Here is a 16,152-nt window from a genome sequence, read left to right as displayed (position 1 = left end):
TGCAAATTGGCTTACAGATAGAACACACAGTGTGAAAGTAGCGAACTCCAAGTCAAACTGCCGACCAGTCATGAGTGGAGTCCCACAGGGATTGGTCCTGGGTCCTCTTCTGTTCGGCATCTACTTCTCAGAAGTCCATGCCAACACAAAGGGAATCTGGCTGACCAGGTTTGCAGACAACTGCAAGATGGGAGCCATTATTAACTTCCCAAGTGATGCAGACATCCTACAGAAAGGCCTCACTGAGACCAATGACTTGTGTTGAAACCATGGCCTTAAGCTTAATGCCAAAAAATGCATCGCCAACCCTTTAGTAAAAAATCAGTTCCCATTAATTACCTCATTGATGGGAGCCCACTGAACACTGAAGGCATTATAAGTAATCTGGGGATGCAGGTTGACAGCAAAATCTCGTTCGAACACCACATTACCACTGTGGTCAGAAAGTCCTTCTATGTGGCACATCGCATTACCAAGGGTTTTGCATCCAGGAAGAATGAGGTCATCATCTCTCTCTACTCTTCCCTCATTAGACCAATCATCAAGTATAATGCCCAATTTGACATGTACCTCACTAGACATCTGCAACAGCTGGAGAGGCCACAGAAGTGGCTCACAAAGAGGATCCTAAGCATTAAACACATGTCCTACATGGACAGACTCAAAAGACTCCAGCTATTCTCTGTCTCATATCGCCTACCTAGAGGCAATCTCTGCTTGACTTACAAAGCCATGTCTGACCCAGCTCTGTTAGAAATGCTACATCTAAAGAAATCCCAATCCCTCCGCTCCAAAGACCTCAACCTCATTACCACAATCAACACAACATGCTGTAGTGACAGGTTCCTCACCTAGGGACTGCTCATGCTCTGGAATAGACTTCCCATACATGTCAAGCAGAGCACCTCACTGTCCCTCTTCAAGAGAAATCTTGATGAGTGGATAGGTAATAGAAGGTTCACCTTGGGGATCACTCCAGTAGTTCTACTTGATAGAGGCACTGGGAACTAACGTTGGGCACGATGCCAGGGCACTTCTATGGGCTAGGCTTCTAAAGGCTCCAGGGCCATTAGCCTAGTACACACCTATGAACCTATGAATACAAATGGATACACTCAGTGCTTCCAGATGCAGACCTCTCTGCATCAAGCACAGTTTCCCTTAAGAGCACACAGGGAGCACAGTCAGCCCGGAGTCTGGACTTCTTTATATCTGTCTCCTTCCATGGCCCCAATAAGGATCCCCCCTAGCACAGCTATAGGGTTATGTCCTCAGCTGAATGTCCAAGCCAAGTCCTCCAGCACCCTGTCTGTGAAACCAGTGCTTCGTGTCCCTGCTACAAGTAGCTCACACACACACACACACACACACACACACACACACACTGGAAGATCTGATTTTCACACACAGACACACACACAGACACACACACACACACACACACACACACACACACCTGGGAAAAGCTGGCACAGATTTACCTGCTGTGCCCCTTTTGCCCAGCCTATAGGGTAGTTATCACTGTCACCAGACACTACAAAGTCAGCTACCTAAGGCTCTTGCAAGGGTACCCATTTATACTGAGTGAAATTAATATTAATACAAATTGTAATGTTGACCAAACACCCAGGCTTCAGGAGTGGCCACAGTGTTACCAATATATCTAATTACTCTCAAAGGTTAAAATATTCCCTAAAGGACCAGCCACAATGAAAAGTTTAAATATATTTTATAAAAAATCTGAAAGGTTAAAATATTATGTAAAGGACCATCACAATGAAAAGTTTAAATATATTTAATAATAAAATATAAGGGTGGCACAGTGGTGCAGCGGTTAACGTTGTCACCTCACAGCAAGAGGTTCTCCGGTTCGATTCTCGGCTGGGGTGCCTTCTGTGTGGAGTTTGCATGTTCTCCCTGCGTTCGCATGGGTTTCCTCCGGGTACTCCAGCTTCCTCCCCATTCCAAAGACATGCATCTGGAGCATTTCTCCCCGGGCCTCCGCTGAAAACAGGCTCTGTGGAACCTAGTCTGACTTTCCTGGTCAACAATTGTTAAATAAAATAAAATTAAATAAAAATAAATAGTAAAAGAACATGGAAATATGAAATATCTATTAACAATAAACTCCAGAGTTTCAGTCAAATAAAATATTAAAAATAACACAGCTGGAAAGATTTACACAGTTACAGAGAAACAATACTTAACTATTCTCACTATATTTTCCTGACTAATCTAGAGAATTACTGTTCCTACTTACTTAATAGAGCAATGCAAGATGAAGTAGGTGAGGGATCCTTCTGTGTCAGGTTTCAAGAAACAGACTGCCCTAAGACTTCTGTCTCACCTAATATTAAACATTATTTATGTACAGAATGACATCACATACATCTGGTCAGCTTACTTCTGGTTCCGATGCAACCCCCCATTGCTTGAAACTGCCAGGATTTAGCACCTACATGTCAATAATACGCACACAAGAGCATTGTTCAGATCTGATGCAGCTTCTGGAAGTCATAAAACAATTACAAACTTCTACTTCTCCTACGGAGACTAACAGACCATGCTTCATACAGACATTTCGTCTCTGGCTTCATTCAAAACTGTGAGTTAACATCTTTATGACCTAGGCTCAGTACTTTAGTTTCCTACTATTTTTCAAAGTTAGCTGCAGCTGAGCTTAACCTCTTCTCCTCCAGTATCCTCTGTTAACATGTATATATTTAATTCAGTTACAACACAGTCAGAACCCACTGTTGGTACATTTTAACACACACAACTTTACAAATCCATTTTCAACACAAACACCTGGCATAGGTGGCAATACCTCACATCGTTACACTGGTGTTACAGAAGGCTAAGAAAAACTGGTGCAAGAAAATCTTAAATTTCCAAATGGAAGAGATTTTCAGTTTGGTGCCATGATAAAGGACAGAGCTCCCTATCAACTTTTTATCCCAGTTATCTGCAAATACTTGTGTGAGCTGCTTAACTCTGAGATGGCACACTCTTTTTATTTGTCATCCATTTCTGCCTGTTTACCTATATACTTCTTTTTTCATGTTATGAGGTCAAACAATTCTTAAAAAGTGTCCTTCAAATCATCCCTCTTCCGTGGGACTGGCACTAGGTATTGGAGAAGTCAACTCTACTTGCATTTGAATTTAACTCTTCTACTTCTTTAAAATTCTCCTCATTGAAGTTGATTTTATTATAGGCTTTGGCTTTTGATAAAACAGTCTTAGAATTGCAAGCTCTTATGACTTTTCCATCCTTCCTGATTTTTCACAAAATTAGGGTTTCTCTTTGCTCTAATTCTTTTATGCCTAATGTTGTAAATGAAATTACTTTAAACCATTCCATCTGTGTATCAACATCGTTTCTATACCTTCAAAATAGGGAGGAAAGAATCCTTCATTTGCTGGATGTTCATGGGCAGCTAATCCTCTTTGGAAAAAAAAGCTCTTTAGAAAATCTGATCCACTGTTTGTTTCCTTTGAAGGTAAAACATGGGTTTCCTGTATAAAAATAATTAATTTCCATCGTAATTTCTTCTGCTATTTCTTTTTATTACACTTTTTGAAGAAAATTCCTCCAAGGCTAGGTCAAAGCTCATTCTGTTAGAGCTGTTGCCTCTTCTGGAGCTTTTTTCAAGGGTCAGAACTCAAGAACTCTTTTAGAAGCAGCAACTTGGTCTTCCTTTCACACCTTTACTAAATAATACAAAATAGGTACATTTTTTAGGGCTTCAACTGGTTTGATAGATCCATTCTTCAGGGAATTGTGGACTCCATTTCTGCAACTCACTTCTCCTCCCAATCAGTATAAAAGCTTTGGGAATCTTCCCATTAGTGTGCAATACTGTGATCAAATGAAGGACACAGTACAGCCATGTGAGAACGAATCATGACTAGATGTCTGAAGAGATCATTGTTGCATTTGAGTACTGTTCATGCTCTTTGCTTAGACTCAATCTACTCTTGCTGGGGCAAGAAAGCTCTCTAGATCTAGGGATCTAAACCTCTACTGCACCATCAACAAAGTGGTTTGGAGGGACAGTTATATTTTGCAGAGGATACCCCTGTTTTGCAATAAGCTCCCTCTCCACATAGAATAAAGTTCATCCCATTTCAAGTGCAACTTAGATTTATGGATGCGAAACAGAAAATTTACCTCAGGACTGCCCCCATACTACTAATGAACAGATGCAGCTGCTAAATGCTTTATCTCATTCATGGGTACCCTCACTTTACCTGTAGTATGATCTCAGTTATTCTCATTAGGTTTAATATGTAATTATTGATCATAGGATGGGTAAGGCAAATCTATAACTTAATGGGATAGGTTATTTTGAGCACAAAAAGGGAAACTGGCTAGTCTTAAAGTGGCCTGCAAGGGCAGCTAGCTTAGTTCTTGATTATGAATTTATGAGGAACTTTGTGCCCATATGTCCTTTTGGACTAACATATATGCATGCATAGGTTATAGGTTGGACATATGGAGCAAGAGGAAGGTGCACAAGCTTTAGTATAGTGTCCATATGTACAGCAACCTGAGCAGGATACTTTCCATTAGTGAGCAGTACTACATCATTGATCTAGTCAGACATCTACTGTTATGACAAGTTCTTACACCGCTGTACATCCTTTCCATTATATGACAGACTGAATTGCAAGATGACTGTTGGGTTTGGATAGAATGTGATGGGATGTTTTTACCAGTGTAAGAATGAGAAAATGAAAGAAGTTGAGGCAGCCAGTTTTAGTAGAAGCATGACAGTGATACATTCGTTTAAGGAGTTTAGCAACAAATTTAGCTACTTTTTTAAATAGTTTTCTTCATGTTTTGAACACTGGGGGGTACTGAGGAGCAAGCAGTGGTAGCATTTACAAAGCTGGTTAAGAATGGCTTTGCTCAAGATATTAATCCTAGCTTCAGTTGGTTTTTTTTTTACAATATTGATATGGTAGGCAAACATCAAGTTGAAATCAATAACTCATAGTAGCTCATACTTATCATCTGTTTCTACTTAAAGCACTGACACTGCTCATTTTGGTTGTAGAATTTGAAAATCTGTTGGAGAACAGCATGACTTTAGTCTTACTGGCAATCAGTAAAAATCCTGAGACGGATAACTATTCTTGGATATTGAAGAAGCATATTTGTAAGTATTAACTACTTTTATGATATCTGCAGCCAATGTGAACATGGGTCACTTCATGCCCATAGATGCTGGGTCTGATTCTTTACTTGATCACTGTGCCCTCAGTTAGGAAGGGCATTTAACTTCAGACCTAAAGGAGGCCTTAGTTCTTCCTAGCCTCAAGAAAGCTGGTATAGATGCAGAAGCTCTGGATAACTACAAACCCATCTCAATGTTTCCATTTATTGATTAGGCTCTTGAGAACATCATATATATGCAGTAGGATTTGTATTTGAGTGACAACAACAAATCAGTGTTTGCAGTCTGCTTTTCAGTCTAGATATAGATGAGACACAGCCTTCACAAGGGTATTCAGTGATCTCCTTATGGTAACTGTTCAGTGTTGTCATTCAGTCTTGGTCTGTTTAGACCTCTCCTTAACATTTGAAAATTACTTCTCATGAATAACCTAAGGAATAAGTTAAACACTTTTTTATCCGGTAAAAAAATATTCAGAACATTAGATTAAAAATAGCAAAATGTTGATGTACATAAAAATAATCACACCCATTTTATTCATTAACAAATCATCTACTTTCATCTAACAAGCACATTAACCTTTACATTATCTAATATTTCAACACGCTTTATATTTAAAGTTTTATTCAGTCCAGTTGGATGAGTAGCATCCAACCTAATTTACCAAAGCAGTTCTTTACTTTGTAAAAAGGCATCCAAATCCTCTTTTTTAACTGACATGTCTACATAATCCATCGCAAAAAACAATATATTTTTTTAAATTTGCACAACCGCAAGCATTTATATAGGGCATTAGTACCATTTTGTTTTTTATTGTTTATTGCAGTAGCATGTTCCAGATTTTTTACAATTTCCTACTGATTTCACCTGTGTGAATTGCATTGCAGTGTGTGCATAATGCTACATATCCCATCTTTTCTGAGCTTCACATGAAGAGAGCTTTTGATACAGCATATCCTTCCCATAAATTTCACTAACACATAAGTACCTTTGTTAATAAATTTGTAGGCTTCATAATAATAGGAATGCGCCAAATTTTTTGTTGTCTGTTTTAGCATGTTTTCTGTCTTTACCCATTTCCAGAATACTTTTCAAATTAGAGATCATCTTGTCAGAAAAAATAATACTTTAATAATAATACTGACAAGGTCAAGGTTACCCTCAATAATTTTCCAGTTTTCATTTGTAACATGTTTTGAAGTAGGATCATCTCAACTATATCTTAAAGGACATTCCAGTAAAACAGTGGAACCATCAGACTAGTGTTTAACAATAAAATATTAGTCAGTTTTTCATATAGGGGCATATAGATGTACAATAACGTCCTTTACCACATTCTTCACAAAACCTTTACTGCAAAACATACCCTGGGTTCAGGAACATTGGCATTGTGCGTGACAAGTGTCCAGGGACTCAGTGGATGCAAATGATAGTAAATAATATGGCAGAGTGATTTAGAAATGAATAAGACCCGCAACTGTAATGGCTAGCACCACTGAATTTAGCCATTATAAAATACTGGTGTTACAAGAGAATGATGTTAGGGTTAGCCATAACTTTAATAAGTACGTATCTGCAACAGAATTATTCATCACTGCATGCTGTCAACCTCAGAGGTGGCATGTCATCTGACAGATCTTAACATTTCATGCTCTTCACAACACTGAAATTGTAGAATGCTGTCATGTAGAGCCATGATGCAGGAACTGGTCAAGATGTGTCACTCACGTCAGCATGCCCATAGGAGTCATGGCTTATCTATCCCAGTAGACACTAAGGTATGCATGCACAATGCAGGCAAAGAATACTATTTGAAGGGACCTTCCATTGACCAATGGAAACACAGTATTAGCATCCCAGATACCTACCTCAAGGATACACCACCAGTTCTTCAATTTCATGCTACAGCATGTGAGGGAGCATATGTAGTTTCCTTATACTAGAGAAAAAAGAGCCAACACCATGTGGGGGTTTTATGATATAAGCCATTTCCCTGAGATACTAGTGGGCATAGACTGCACTCACATTCAAATCAAGGCACCACCTGGCGAGCTGGGAAGAAGGTACATTAACTGTAAAAGTTACAACCCCATTAACTGCCAGGTTGTCTGCAATGCACAGAGTATAATCTACAATGTGGCTTCAGTTCACCCAGGAAGTGACACCCACATATGGCACATACATCACATGTAGCAAAGGTTTGTTGAGTTAATTTTCCTTAGAGGCATCTTATTAGCAATGCCAGATATACCCTGGAGCTATGGTTAATGACACCAGTCACAAATCCACAGACTGTGACTGACAGTAGTTGCATCTATGCCCTGTCACAGTCTCTTTTAACCACCAAGCATGTGTTTGGGCTGTTAAAGGCAGTTGTTTGCTGCCTAAATATATCTGGTAGTGCCCTGCAGTATGACCCTGACGCAAGTACAAAGATCATTTTATTATGTGCAATCTTACTTAATATAATAATAAGAATGCAGTTGCACCAAGAAGTATGCATAGTGATTGAACATGTCCCACCATTGCAGGCAATGGAGGGAGAGCTAAATGAAGAGATACTAGAGAAGCCAGCAAGTGAGAAGGATCATGCCAGATGAAGACAGGCACAGTACACTGTGGCACTGATGAAGAGGCAGCAGCAACTCTGTTATAACTTTGGGCCAGATTAAACCATTTACAAAACATGTAAAAGTGATGCATGCAAATCTACAACCATACTGTCCTAGCCAATATATAAAATGCTGGCCACAGTGTGCATCATAGGTTCATAGGTAGGTACTAGGCTATCGGCCCAAGGGCCTACGTAAGCCTAGCCAACAAGGTTCCCTGGCTTACACCACCCAAGAAAGTTATTTTCCTGTGCCACTGTCGAGCAGAGACACAGAAGTGATCCCCGGGGTGTATTTCATATTTCCCATCCACTCATCAAGATTTTTCTTGAAGAGTGCTAATGAAGAACTTTGCTTGACATAGATGGGTAGCCTATTCCAGAGTATAGGAAGTCTCTGGGACAGGACTCTATCCCTCCAGCGTGTCCTTTTTATTGTGATGACAAGGTTTAGGTCCCTAGAGCATGTAGCTTTGAGGGATTGGGATTTCTTTATGTGTAGCATGTCCAACAGCTCTGGGTATGACATAGCTTTATATGTTAGCCAGAGATCACCTCAGAGTAGGCAATATGCTATGGAGTAAAGCTGGAGTTTTTTGAGACAGTCAGTGTAGGGCATTTGTTTGAGGCCAGTAATCCCCTTTGTGAGGTACTTCTGTGGCCTTTCCAGCTGCTGCAGATGTCTTGTGAGGTACATTCCAAAAGGGGCGTTGTACTCTATAATGGATCTAATGAGTGTCCAGTAGAGGGGAACAATGACCTCTTTTTTCCTGGATGAGAACCCCTTTATGATGAGGTGTGCCATGTAGAAGGACTTCCTGACTACTGAGTATTTGCAGGGATGGTACATGTTTTACAAGGTATGTGTGTGATAAATGCAGGGACTGTATGTATTGTATGTATGATATCCTAGACATGTTCTAGCTGGAATGACTGAACCAGGCAACCCAAGTAACAAAGTACAAAGAGCAGGGCACAGTTATCATCATTTGCACTGGTGTGTGTGTGTGTGTGGGGGGGTGTACACAGCATGCAGTGCCTTCCACAGGGAAATGTGTGCATGTTGTTGTAATTGAAATAAACTTTTTGCTGTGTAGTAAAATGTGAATTTGGCTGGAACGTAAGGGAGACTGCTGTAGGAGGGTTTACTGTCACCATGTGTATGTGCTTGTGTAGAACTGATTACTGAAACTCTGTGTGTGTGGAGAGGAGGGGTGTCTGCCAGAACACAGTGTCATCAGACGCTGCAGCACTATAGCAAGGTCATAAGGACAGGTCCAGGGCACCACAGGAGAACTGCCATTATTCTGTGGACACCTTATCCAAATAAGCTGCTTCTTCTTGGAGTGTCACAGACAATAACAAGCTCTTAGCTAGAGGTAGTTGCTTTGCATGAACATGAGTAACAGGCCATGCCATACATGTCAGTGGCACAAACCCCATGCCCTCATGGATGTCTTCATCTGCCCAAATGCAGTTTCACACTAGATGCTGGCTAAGAAATGGTGAAGCTCCATTTATATCACCTAAGCCTCCCATCTCCACAATGGCCTTCAGCACCTGAGGCAGACATAGACTGGCTATGTGATGAATGCCTGGCATGCCATATATAAGCAGCAAAAGGGCTCAGTCATTCCAGCTAGAACATGTCTAGGATATCACACATACAATACATACAGTCCCTGCATTTATCACACACATACCTTGTAAAACATGTACCATCCTTGTAAATACTGAGGTGTTGCTAATCAATTCCTCTATGATGGCCTTGCACATTCACTGGGTTGCAGACACTGAGACACCTAGTTTGACAGGGAAGACAGTACCCATGGGGTCTATGGCCAGCAGCACTCAGATACCCACAATAAGTAAGACCACATTGCCATTACTTTACTCTCAGTATGAAGAAATGGTAAGCATATAGTTGTAGAAAGCAAAAATATATACCTAGCTGCTCTTGTCTGAAGCCCTGATGGTCCTACACAGCAAAGGAAACTACATTTAGTGATATGCACTGCACTACGTTGTTAAGCAGTATGTATTTGCCACAGCCTTACTGAAATACACCTGGAGTATCTCTCTTGGAGATTCTAGGAGCATGCTACAGTTCTGCACTAAAGTCAAGAACCCCACCATGAAATACTAAAAATTCTGATTCCCCCTGTGGTAGCAGCATAACTATCAGTCACCTCTAGTGGGGTAACTGTGGGTCTGTATGCACATATAGGTATTGGTGCTTAGGTTTATATGCCTATCTGAGGATGACTGAACAGTTCCACAGATAGTGTGTATGACCATCCAATTTGTTGGCCTGTATTATTACAGTAAATGAAAGGTGTAGAAAGGCATGTGGTTAGTGACTCAGAAAGATGTCCCAGCACTTTTACAGGTGGACTTGGAGTCCTATACCCAAGTGTAATTGTGACAAGAGGTAAGATACTGTTTACCTGTGATGACCTTTTAGGAAAGCATATCAAAGCACTGGACTTTTTGCATATCAAATAGCCATGCTGCTAATCAGCTTATTAGCTTTTTGCAGCTGTAGTTATAATTTGTATGAAGTCATTAAGTCATAAATATGCCTTTTACAGTTTACACATTTTTTATAACAATCCCCACACCCCTCTCTCTCTGCTCTCTGTTCTTTTATTGCTATCCTTTCTTTTTAACTTATTTTTTTACATCTGTTATGTTATTTCTATCCCTTTGTTTTGAAATTATGTACTGCAGCTGCCACGGCAGTGCCAGTGACTACATCTGGTTTCACAGTCCCTTAGCAAGCCCAGCCAGCCTCTACATTTCCCTAGACAACATCGTGGATTGACTCCCCAGTGGTTGCACTGGAGGAACGTGAATTTGTCACTTCTCCTTCCTCAGTGATGCTTCACCAGCTGGGGGTATCATAGTTCATGTGCCAGTTGTGCCAGGGGTGGTGAATATGTCACCTTCAGGGAGATGGCAGAGTTGGTGAACCAACAGCTAGACAGTGCATCTGCCACCTCAAAAGGCAGCTCATGCGACTAGTAGAGTCACATCCCTACCCAGCCCTGCCAGCAGCATCTCAAGCAGGGCCCACTGGGGAGGGTTAGACAGAGTACTGTCTGGTAGATACATGGGTAAGGTGATGTATGAAACCACACCCACCCTATCTCCATCCCGGTGTAGCCATCCCTGTTACTTGTCCAATCTTCCACATCGCCATTGTTTTCCCTTTGCTTGTATGATGTTTGTAACTCCACTGTCCTTCACTTCTTCAGTGAGTCAGCACATTTCCTATCCATCTTGTGTCTCTTTTATGTGTTTGTGTGTTTATCTCTGCTACCAGCCATCAAACTCTGACCATACCTTCACTTTCTCTTACAACTTTCCTCAGATTTCCCTCTTGAGAAAAAAAATGAGCACCTGCCCCCCCCCCCCCCCCCAGAAAAAAGAACCAAAGTTTCCCTTCCTCCCCCACCACGCATTCTTACCTTGCCGGTTTTCCTTGTATGATTTCCTCTGCTTGCTGCCCCTTTTGTTTTCTTCCCTCTTATACTCCCATTTCCACCCCTTAATCTGGTCAAAAAACAGATTTCAGCAGTGTAGTGGTCTCTTTAAATTTGTAGGCCACTTTCCTCATATCCTCGCTTTTTAACGCAGGTGCACATACTGAGGCATACACATTTTGCACTTATTCTCAAATGACTCCTTAGCTGCTACGTAAGCTTTCTCTCCCTCACCACATGTCCTGGTGTGGGTGTAAGTGGGATTAGTATTAAACTGCAGCTTGATCACTGAGTTTTCACATTGTTAATTGATAATCAGTTCTAAGTAGCATATCTCCCAGATCAGAATCTGTGTAAGGAAAACCTCCAGTGCGGTAAGTATGTTTCCAGTTCACAGTCATATTTTTTAAAATCCATATCCCATCAAATAATTATTTATCAATGCTTGTAAGGCAAGAGACACATATTGCCTGTCCCTTTATCCTTTATACCAGTAGCTTTAATGTGTCTAGGGTGTCCACTCTTACTTTGTGAACCAATAATATACATATATACGTGTGTGTGCGTGTGTGTGTGTATATATATATATATATATATATATATATATATATATATATATATATATATATATATATATATGGCTCTACATCAGAAGAACGAAATCCCACCTACCAAAATCACTAAATGTCGAGACAATTTCACCTAAACCACAAATAAACGAACACTCGTCTCACCGACTAGAAACTCTAGGTAAGTAATTACACAAACATCAAACAGAAGCAAATTAAACCCACCCATGTGGGGGCTGCAGCCCCCCCAACTATATATATACCAACTCTGAGTGGGGAAAGGGGCAAAGTTCAGCATGGTGGCCAAGTGGTTCCTTTCCCATGGTAACTTTCTGGTCTTCTGAGTGTTCATTTATTTGTAGTTTCGGCTAAGTCATGTTGACATTTAGTGATTTGGGTAAGTGGGATTTTGTTCTTCTGAAGTAGACCCTTATATATGTTTATATATATATATATATATATATATATACATATATATATATATATATATATATATATATATATATATATATATATATGTGTGTGTGTGTGTGTGTGTGTGTATACAATTTTACAACACTTTACCAAAGTGCACAAGCACTGAAACACAATGAATCAGCATCTGCAATTTGAAAAGAAACTAACCAAAACAACAAAAATTCTACAACTCAGATGATCAAGAAATGTAAACAAAATAATTTCTTTTTCCATATCCTTACCTCTGACTTTAATGACTTGAGAGCAAATTTGACTGAATAGTGATAGTGTTAGGGAAAAGGGTTTTCATTAGTTAATGTGTTTAATGGGTGTTTGCAAAGCGACTGGCAATAGTTGCAGTCCACCTATGACTCACATGGATCCGTCTGTTCCCTACTTAGGTGACTGGCTCCTCACTGCTATGACAAAATAATCTATCAAAGCCAGAAATTATTTGCTTCAACACTCTGCCTTCCTTTGGTATGTCTGTAAATTATGAAAAGTCAAATCTTGAACTACCTCAAGCAAATGTCTTTGTCAGATGCCATCTAGACCCAAATTCATGGTTAGCCTCCATCAATGTGGATCTACTTTATCAGACTATTTGTCTATATACTAAAGAACCATCCTTCTCCACCAGCTTCCTTGATCCTTGGGTTGATGGGATCAGCCATTATCATGCTAGAATTTGTTTGTTTTCTCATATACTTTCTTCAGTGGCTGCTCAGAGTACAGTGGTTTCCTTTGTCAAACCATCCCCCTACCCCAGTCATCATCATCCAGCAGTGCAAAACACATTTGAATGGCGTCTATCCACATACAATATTCATGCAAGAAGACCCTTTATTATTCACCTTCTGCTGCAACAGTCACAATGGATGTCTCCTTTCTGAGGTGATAGGCATTTCAAGGGGTGGATGATCCAAGGAATCTGAAATTCATGGAGGCCACAATCAAATTAATATCCTGGAGATGACAGTGTTTCTCCTAATGTTGCAGGAATTCCAAAGCCTTCAACCTCCAGGAGTGATATTAATTTAGACAGATAATGCCCATGGTTTGGTACCTGAACAAGCAAAGTGGAACCATATCCTACCCCCTATGCTGAGAGTCTATGAGAGTTTGACAATGGGCATTAACTTTGCATCATTTTCTAGTTGCAACACATATTCTGGGAGAGACCACTACCTTGCAGACAGGCTCAGTAGATCCATCTTTGATGGCTCACAAGTTGTTTCTAACACAGGAGTAGCACATCAGATATTTAGATAGTGGGAACAGCCATGCTGCAATATATTTGCATCCCCCCTGTATACAAAATGCAGCAGCTTCTTCACCATGATTCCTCTAAAGGTCCAGTCCCTGAGAGATGCTGTAGTCAGGCAGTGGCCTTCCTGACTTCTCTTTCCATTTCTCCCCTCTTTCTCTGACTCTCAAATTCTTACATAAAGCTGCAGCATGCAAAGTCAAAATTATCTTCATTGCTCCTTTTTGGCCATGGCAACTTAGTTTCCCTTGCTAAAGCCTCACTTGGTGAAGCCCCAGTCGCTTCTAGATCCCCTTCTGGATCTTCTTTCTTATTCATTCGGGCAATCTCATCTGGACTCGCCCAAATTCAAACTAATTGCATTATTTCTTAAATTCCATTAATGGCCAAAGATCCTTCTCTATCCCAAAATGTCATTTGCATTCTGTCTACATTTCAAAAGGAATCTACTCATAAAGTATACAGAAGCAAATAGAAATGCTTTTCAATGCAAACTATTGATCCTTGTTCTGCTTCTATCTCACAGACACTCCACTTTCTGTTGCATTTATTTATTTCAAGTTCAAATTGCTCTACTATTACTGTTCAGCTTGCATCTATACCCAGTTATTGTAATGGTGTTAATTCATGTTCCACAGCATCTTACAAGATGTCTAAACCCTTCCTGAGAGGTAACTTTCTTCAGCATCCACCTGTTAAAAAGCCAGTTCTTCCACAGGACCTCAACTTCATCTCAGAAACCTTAATGAGAAGCTCCTTTAACCCAGCGGCTTCTACACAGCTAAAATTCATGTTATGGAAAACCTTGTTTTTGGTAGCATCAACAACCACCAGAAGGGTGTCAGAATTACATGCCTTTCAATCTACACTACCCTACCTAGTCTTTTATAAGGATAGGGCAGCCCTCTAAACTACCCTTCCTTCATTCCTACAGTTGCTTCAGAATCCAATTTGAATCACTGTATTAATTTGCCAGTTTTTTCCCAAACCATTCCAACAAGGGAGAATGCATACGTCCTACTTTATTTGTTCACAGACAGCCGGGATTCTATCTCTACAGAACTAAATCTTTCAGGAAAGATAGTCATTTGTTTGTTTCATTTGCTGCCAGTAAACTGAGAAGACTAAATTATGTTGTCTAGATGCTTATCCAACTGTATTGCTTTTGTTTATGCATCTTATAAGATCTTGCCAGTTAGACTAAAGGCTTCCTCGACCAGATCAATGGCTACTTCCATAGCCTTTTTCAAGAACTCCTCTGTAAATGAAATTTGTGCTGCAGCAACTTGGTCTACACCACATACATTTTCTAAACAATATAAACTGGATATAATATCCTGGTTCAGGGCTGCTTTTAGGGCCACAGTCCTCAAGGGTTTCCTGCAACCCAGGACAGTAGGTAGCTTGGGACTATGGCTCATAAATCAAATTGGACGGAGAAGATGAACAGGATATGGAGATTATGTACCTAACATAATCCTGGATCCTTTCATCATGGTATGTCCGATAATACTTTCCTTCCAATTGACTGCTTCCAAATTTTCACCTGTTTATAAAGTCCTGAAGGACTTTTATTAAACTCTTCTCTATTGTCTCTTGTCCTTCCTATTGGAGAATGTACTGTGATAAACAACAAACAATCTGAGGAGGACTAACACATAGGGCAATTATGAATCCTTTCATCCTGGTCAGTCCAGTGTGACTTCCCTTCCACCTGACCTCTCCCAAGCTGTCACTTATTTAAGAAGTCCTGAAGAACTGTTCTAAAGATCATCTCTATTGTTTCCTGTCCTTCCTATAGGTTAGTGTACAGTGATATGCAACAAACTTATTCTTAGGAAGATTATCACACATGAGAAATATGGGAGGGAAAAGTATAAAGAAGCAATTGTCTCGAACACTACTGGTGCTGGATTAGATCCAACAAGCACCCTGAAGACCCATAAGTCATATTGGACAAACCAAGAAAAAAGGCTCCAGCATTATATTAAGTACATAACTTCCATTTTTGTCTCAGGAATGATACTGCATTTACCTTGCATGAGTATCCCAACCATGAATAAATCAGCATAGTTGTTAAAAATGTCTTCTATGTAACTCAGTCAATTGCACTGAGCTCCTGTGTTGCATTCCTGCATGACTGTTCAGTCACTGCATGTACAGCTGTGCAAGCTGCTTGTTCTTAATACTATGAATTTCTTTCTCTCTCTGTAAAAATGAGAGTGAACTATTTTGTGAGTATGTGAATTAATGCCTCTGCAAAGCTGTGAGCTAACTGCTCTGTAAATGTATATAGTTAAAGTCTCTTCACTTTGCAACTGTGGATACATTTTATTATACCCAGTTGCCAACATACAGCTTTACCCAGTATATCACCTTGCTACAATGCCATAATTTAAAAGCAAACACTTGTAGTTTTATTTTTTACAAATAATTTATCTCTGTCTTCCCTTTTGCCAATAATTTGTATAGATCAATAACACGGAATAGTCAAACTTTCCATATATTTCAAGAGCTTTATACAAATTCTCATAAAAAAATTACACTCAGATTAAAGCTTAAACTCAATATTTGACCATCCA

The sequence above is a fragment of the Protopterus annectens genome, chromosome 9.part0 (genome assembly GCF_019279795.1).
Source record: "Protopterus annectens isolate FY-2018-M chromosome 9.part0, PAN1.0, whole genome shotgun sequence".
Classification (NCBI taxonomy): Eukaryota; Metazoa; Chordata; order Ceratodontiformes; family Protopteridae; genus Protopterus; species Protopterus annectens.
Note: the sequence above shows the minus strand (reverse complement) of the source record.